This window comes from Anomaloglossus baeobatrachus, chromosome 2 (assembly GCF_048569485.1).
Source record: "Anomaloglossus baeobatrachus isolate aAnoBae1 chromosome 2, aAnoBae1.hap1, whole genome shotgun sequence".
In the NCBI taxonomy this organism is placed as follows: Eukaryota; Metazoa; Chordata; class Amphibia; order Anura; family Aromobatidae; genus Anomaloglossus; species Anomaloglossus baeobatrachus.
The window spans coordinates 637,062,089-637,069,179 of record NC_134354.1 but is presented as its reverse complement, the minus strand read 5'-3'; positions in this window follow the sequence as shown (position 1 = coordinate 637,069,179).

The window sequence follows — 7,091 nt, the reverse complement described above, 5'->3', positions numbered from 1 at the left end:
ATGAAAGCGCCATTTTCTGGGGTGGCTGCGGGACTGCAATTCACAGCGGGGGTGCCCAGAAAGCATGGGCACCCTGCACTGTGGATTCCAATCCCCAGCTGCCTAGTTGTACCCGGCTGGACTCAAAAATTGGGCGAAGCTCACGTCATTTTTTTTTAAAATTATTTCATGAAATTCATAAAATAATTTAAAAAAAAAAGGGCTTCCCTATATTTTTAGTTCCCAGCCGGGTACAAATAGGCAGCTGGGGGTTGGGGGCAGCCCGTACCTGCCTGCTGTACCCGGCTAGCATACAAAAATATGGCGAAGCCCACGTCATTTTTTTTGTTTGGGGGGGCAAAGAAATCCTTCATACAGTCCTGGAAGGAGGATGCTGAGCCTTGTAGGTCTGCTCCCCCTGACTCTCCCTCAAGCATATAGTCCTGGATGGAGCATGCTGAGCCTTGTAGTTCTGCAGCTGCTGTCTGCTCTCCTGCATACACTATTGGATGGAATATGCTGAGCCTTGTAGTTCTGCAGCTGTCTGCTCTTCTGCATACACTAGTGGAGAATGAAGAACACATTGAAGAAGGAAATGACATCAGACCTTTTTTTTTTGTTCACTGATAAAAAACGCATAAAGACGCAGTGAGCAAAAACGCAGCAAAATGCAGCAAAAAAACGCACCAAATCGCGGCAAAACGCGTGCGTTTTTTGCCGCGTTTTTTCGACGCAGGTGCGTTTTTGTGCGTTTTTAGCGGCCAAAAACGCAGCGTCAAAAAGACGCAGTGTGTGCACATAGCCTTAGAGTGGGGGTGCTGAGGCACAAAGTTCAGATGTCAAAAACGCTCTTCTTCTATAACTGCAGAGTAACAAGCCACCTTTGGCATCAGCATAAACTGTGCTGGAAGCTTCATGCCATTGGTGTCCATGGCTGAGTAGTTGGAGGTGAGCACTATATCATTAAGCATAATGCTAATTGTCAGATGTAGTGGTGTACAGCGTGCTACTGCTGTACTCTGGAGCAGTGGAAATGTTATGTTGAGTAACAAATCTCGCTTCTCTTAGTGTGAATCTGTTGGGCTTGTCTGCGGTTATCAAATTTAAGGAGAACACTACCTAAGTGATTGTATTGTGCAACTGAAAAGCTTGGTGAAGAACAGATATGCAGTTTTTCAGGGTTTGGCCTAAGTCCCTTAACTCCCATTAATGGGAATATTAATACTTCTGTACTCCTAAAATTTTGGATAACTAACATTTAACGTTGTTGGAACAATTTGTAGATTATTCAGAGCGCACATAATGGTCGATAAAATCAAGGTCGGTGTGAGTTTGGTGTGGAAGAACGGAGTTTGCCAGCACAAAGCTCTGAGCTTAACCTTCTTGAACATCTTTGGGATGAATAAAACAGAGTTTGTAAGCCAAGTCCTCTCATCTAAGTGTCTGACCTTCAGACAGATGCACTCCAAAATCTTGTATAATACCATCCCAGAAGATTGGAAGAAGGTTCAGAGTCAAATTGAGGACTGTCTTGATATTACAGGAAACATGTCAGTAGAGTTCCTGAAGCACAGGCTGCATGAATCTGCTATATAATTACACCCAAGTATGTATTTTTTGGAAATAGTGCGGCATATGGGAGTATACATAGTTTGAAAAGCCTGGAGAGAGTGAACTAGTCCGGCTTGGTCCGCGGCTGGATTTTGTACCACCCTTGTCAAATGATTGGTCTCTCCTTATGTACAGACATGTAATCACCAGCCTCTGATTCATCTTGGCCCATGATTTGGGCTGCATGAATCGAATTACAGGTTCTCTTTAAAGGAAATGTGTTATCAAACATTGTTATCAACAATTGGGAAAAATGTAAAATATTTTTTTAATTTTCTTTTTGTGGTAAAGTGTAAATGATTTAAAAAGTTTTGATCATCAAATTTTAAATACTAAGGGGAGCAGCAGCAGACCTCTACCATGAAATTCTGTAGTATAGTCATGGCTTGCATTACAATTGCAATAAATGTGGGCAAGATTTGCTCACGTCTGTTATCACTCCTCCCCTCCTTTTCTGAGTGCTTGCAAAAGTAGAAGGGAGAATGAAGTTTACAATCAAGAAAAGTGGCATGTTAGTGACTGCAATGGGATACTAAGATGTGTCCAACATCACGAAGGATGGCTGGTGGTGCCTACTCTTAGTTGGCGCTGCGCTTCTCACTGGTTTACAGAGATCAGAGCAGTCCTATTCTAGCTGAAGTGCACAGATCATAGTAATTATATAGTTCAACCGCCCATTTTACACGTGATAGGATTAGATATATGGCTCAGCGAACTATCACACATGATCAGATTAGATATGATTATGTGGATTGCATCGCTAAGATTAGATACACAGTTTAGCGGACAATTAGGCTATGTGCGCACGTTGCGTAAATACATGCAGTTACGCTGCGCTTTGTAGCGCAGCGTAACTGCATGCGTCCTGCGTCCCGCGTCCCCTGCACAGTCTATGGAGCGCTGCGTATAAAGAAGTGACATGTCACTTCCTGTGATCTAAACAGAGCAGTCATGTCATTGGGGCTGCAGTTCTCAGATAATAGTCACTGTTGACCACAGGTCTGGGTATCCAGCACTAAGGCTATGTGCACACAGTGCGTTTTTCGCGGCGTTTTTGCACGTTTTTCGGGTGCGTTTTTGGCCTCAAAACTGCATGACTTTGCTTCCCCAGCAAAGTCTATGAGTTTTCATTTTTGCTGTCTGCACACAACTTTTTTTTAAGCTGCGTTTTTGAGCTTGAAAAAAAAAATGGACATGTCAATTCTTTCCTGCGTTTTTCTGCCTTTTCCGCCCCTGCAATGCATTGGAAAGACGCAGCAAAACGCAGAGATCAAAAACGCACCAAATCGCGGTAAAAACGCATGCGTTTTTTTACGCGTTTTTTCGATGCGGGTGCGTTTGTGTGTTTTTATTGGCCAAAAACGCACAAAAACGCAGCGTCAAAAAAACGCAGCGTGCGCTCATAGCCTAAGGCTGCTTTCACACATCAGTTTTTTGCAATCAGGCACAATCCGGCGCTTTGCAGAAAAAACGCATCCGTTTTGGGGTTTTTTTGCTGCCAGGTGCGGTTTTTCCTTATAGACTTTTATTGGCTCCAGATTGTGCTGCATGTACTCACGTTTGATCCGTTTTTGCCAGCGGCAGAAAACTGCATAGCGCCGCATGCAGCGCTGTGCGGCATGGTGCATAATGAAAGTCTATGCACGCCAAATCCGGTGGCATGCATCAAATGCCGGAAGCATGTACCGGATTCGGGTTTTTACTTCTGAGCATGCCCAGAAGTGATATCAATTCATTGCTTGTCAGGAAATCAATCTCTCACTCACTCACTGACTCATTCACTCACTCTCACCCACTCACCGATCACCGACGCGGCGCTGCACAGCTGTCACACTGCTGGCGGCTTCTCCTGATTTGAAAATGCCGGCCGCCCATTATTCAATCTCGTATTCACTGCTTTCCCCGCCCACTGGCGCCCATGATTGGTTGCAGTCAGACACGCCCCCATGCTGAGTGACCGCTGTCTCACTGCAACCAATCACAACCGCCGGTGGGCGTGTCAATATTGTGCAGTAAAATAAATAAATAATTGTAAAAAACAGGCGTGCGGTCCCCCCCAATTTTGATACCAGCCAAGATATAGCCACACGGCTGAAGGCTAGTGTTCTCAGGATGGGGAGCGCCACGTTATGGGGAGCCCCCCAGCCGAAACATATCAGCCAGCAGCCGCCCGGAATTGCTGCATCCATTAGATGCGACAGTCCCGGGACTCTACGCGGCTCATCCCGAATTGCCCTGGTGCGGTGGCAATCGGGGTAATAAGGGGTTAATCATGGCAGGTGTCTATGAGACACCCCCAATGATTAATCTGTAAGTGAAAGTAAATGAACATACACCCGAAAAAATAATTTATTTGGAATAAAAGACAAACAAACATCCTCTTTCACCATTTTATTAAAATTCCCAAATACCCCTGCAGGTCTGACGTAATCCACAGAGGTCCCGCGATGCTTTCAGCTCTGCTACATGAAGCTAACAGGAGCGGCAGTAGAACACCGCCGCTCCTGGGAGCTCCACACAGCAACTGAAGGGAGTAGCGCTGTCAGCGGTGACGTCACTGAGGTAATGCCGGGGCGTGTGCGGTGATGATGCGTGCGGTAGTGCAGAGGTGTGCAGAGATGATGGAGACGATAGTGGTAGTGCTTGTGCGGGGATGATGGTCTCTCTCTCTCTCCCACTCTCACTCACTCACTCTCTCTCGTTTTTAGTTTTTATCGGAGACGGATCTGTTGCATCAGGCACAAACCGGTTGTGCCTGATTGCAAAAAAACTGATGTGTGAAAGTAGCCTAAGGCGACGATATAATACAGTAAAGAACTGTCTTTTGTGAAGTAATGGACACCAACCACAGTCTCTTATGGTCTGGGGCTGCTGTATTTGCAGTGTGTAAGGGGGTGCTATGACACACAACAGCAAAAATAAAATGATAGCCCTCAGCGGCTCAGTTAAAAAGTTATGTGACATTGTGTCATGTGCTGGCTGTAGCCAATAAGCGGCCGCTATTTGGCTGCAATTCATCCATATTCTGTCACGGCAGATGTCTACTGAGACAAAATAGTAAAGGTTGCACCTGATGAGAGGACATTTCTGCCAGAAACAGTGGGGCCAATGTAGCTGCGGCGGCGACGTATAGGAGGTGACTACACAGTTTTTACGGTAATTCTAGTCCTGAATTGATAACTTTGGGGTTGTCCAGTAGTGGATAACCCCTTTAATGCCTCCACATTTTAAAATGGAAAGTCATAAAAGCTCCTGTATATATATGTGTAGGTGCCCCAATGCTTTTGTCCATACAGTGTATATTATTGCTGCCATACGCTGTTTTTGCTGTTTGTTCAGCTCAGTCATTACAATTTTGTAGTATTCCTTTTCTCTTTAATTCCACAAAAAGCCACAAGGGTGTGCTAGCATTTTAGCATTTTGAAAGAGTTGCCAAAGACTAACAAACGCATAACTGATCTATGCACCAAATGTTCTGTGGTAACTTTGACTAAAGGGATAACACCCGTCTTAACGGTAAAATAATTTTGTCTCTTTCTAGATTTTTTATTTTTTTGTCCCTCATATAGTTGCTAGCTATTGAAACTGATCGACAACTAATTCTCCACCCCCAAAAAAGTCTATTTGGTCATGTTGCTCGTTGCAAGTTAACGTCGTCTGTGCCTTTACTGTAATCTGGTGCACCATATATGAAATTTCTTGTTTTAATTCATGGGCAAATTAGGCTTAAGTGCACTGGAAGTGTGTAAGCATTTACCAAGTCTCTTGTCTACCCAACCATCTCCACCTTCCTGTGCTTGGCTAAGGCTTAGTTCACATAGCGGCTTTTCCTATGGTAAGTGGCTGTCGGGGCTTACTTCTAAACGCCTTGCAGAATTGGATTCCGGCATATATGCCAACGGGACCATGGCTATAATGATGCAGACAGTTAGTATTTTCTGTTGTGCATCATTTTAGCCCTATCCGTTTAGTTGTGGTGGGAAGAAAGATGTAGTTGACGTAGTACATATTGTGGGATAGCTGTAACTACTCCTTGGCACTGACTTATAGCCAGCTCAGTAGTGCTGGGTAGGCCGTCAGGGAGAGCTGTGGCGTACTTACAGCCACCACTCACTGTTTTGAGCAGTGACTGAAGCTGCACCTTTGACTGAAAGTCAGAGGCTGCTGGGAGAAATACAATTTATTTCCTCCCGGTAGCCAGCCTTTCAGTGTAGTAGCCGCAGAGCTTTAGAATGCTATTAACCTGCAGATTAACCCCATATCAGCAGGCCAATAGCATTTTTTTCACCTAACAGGTTCCCTTTAATTCACTTATTATATTCTACTTGCCAAAGTATTTGCTGGTCATTACCATAATAGATATTATATCTGTGAGTAGAGATGGTCTTTGGAGTCCATTTACCATAGACCAATCCTTCCAACTCCACAACAGACATGCATGAATTTTTTGAACATTTTTGTGGTTTCCTCGGAGAGGGGAATGAGTTGCAACCAGACATACATAGCAGCGTTTTATCTCATGCAAAGCATGGGACATGGTAAAATCCAACATGCTCTAACACGTTTGGCACACTCTATACACATTAGATCCCCTCATATTTAAGAATATTTTTTATCAAAGGAAAAGCTTTGAGAAAGTATCTCCTTACTGTACAAAACAGCATCCAATAACATTTTTTCACACTAAATATACTTCACTGACACACTTTTTAAATGCAGCCTTTTCATGTTGAACCTAATTATGATATAAGTGACTGTAGAGCAGAATAAAATGCAAAGATTTTTTTTTTATTTTGCCTCTCCTTTAACGGAAGATATTAAATATTAGCAATCAGTACTTGATACCTAATAAGGTAATTTTCATTAAGTTGCAGTTGGCATGATCAGACAGTTTTCACTGGGGCCGTGTACTTCTTGTACCTGTATCATATTGCCCAACTATAAGCAAGCAGCAATACTCAGGAAAAAGAACAATACGCCCCACAATAGCTTAGAGCAGTTATTTCAGTGTGTAAGATGTAATGATACACTCCTGAACTTCTGGTCTAACCTACATGATTAAAAAAAAAACTGGGACTAGAGCACAGATGACAATACCTTTCAGATAAGGTCATAACAGACAGCGCGGGGGGAGTGACAGTGCAGCTGATTCACATTACAAACCCTTCTATCCACTCTCCTCTCATAGCAATGTCACCTCTGCTGTTCTGCTCCTTCCCCCACACTGTTCAGAGAGGCGAGTACCCAGAGGTCAGTGTCGCAGGTTTGTCTGGTGTGCTCAGAGGACCGTGTATTCACTCTGCAGTGAGAGCAGAGCAGGATGTCTTTCCATCTCAAATAGGAATAGCCTGCGCTAAGCTATTCTGGGGCGTGTTCTTTTTCGCCTGTGTGTTCCTACCTCCTAATGATTGGGCAACATCCTAGAGTGGCGAAAAAGTACACGCCCTCTGATACCACCCACTTAGCCTTTATGAAAATTAACTCATTAGGTGCAAAATACT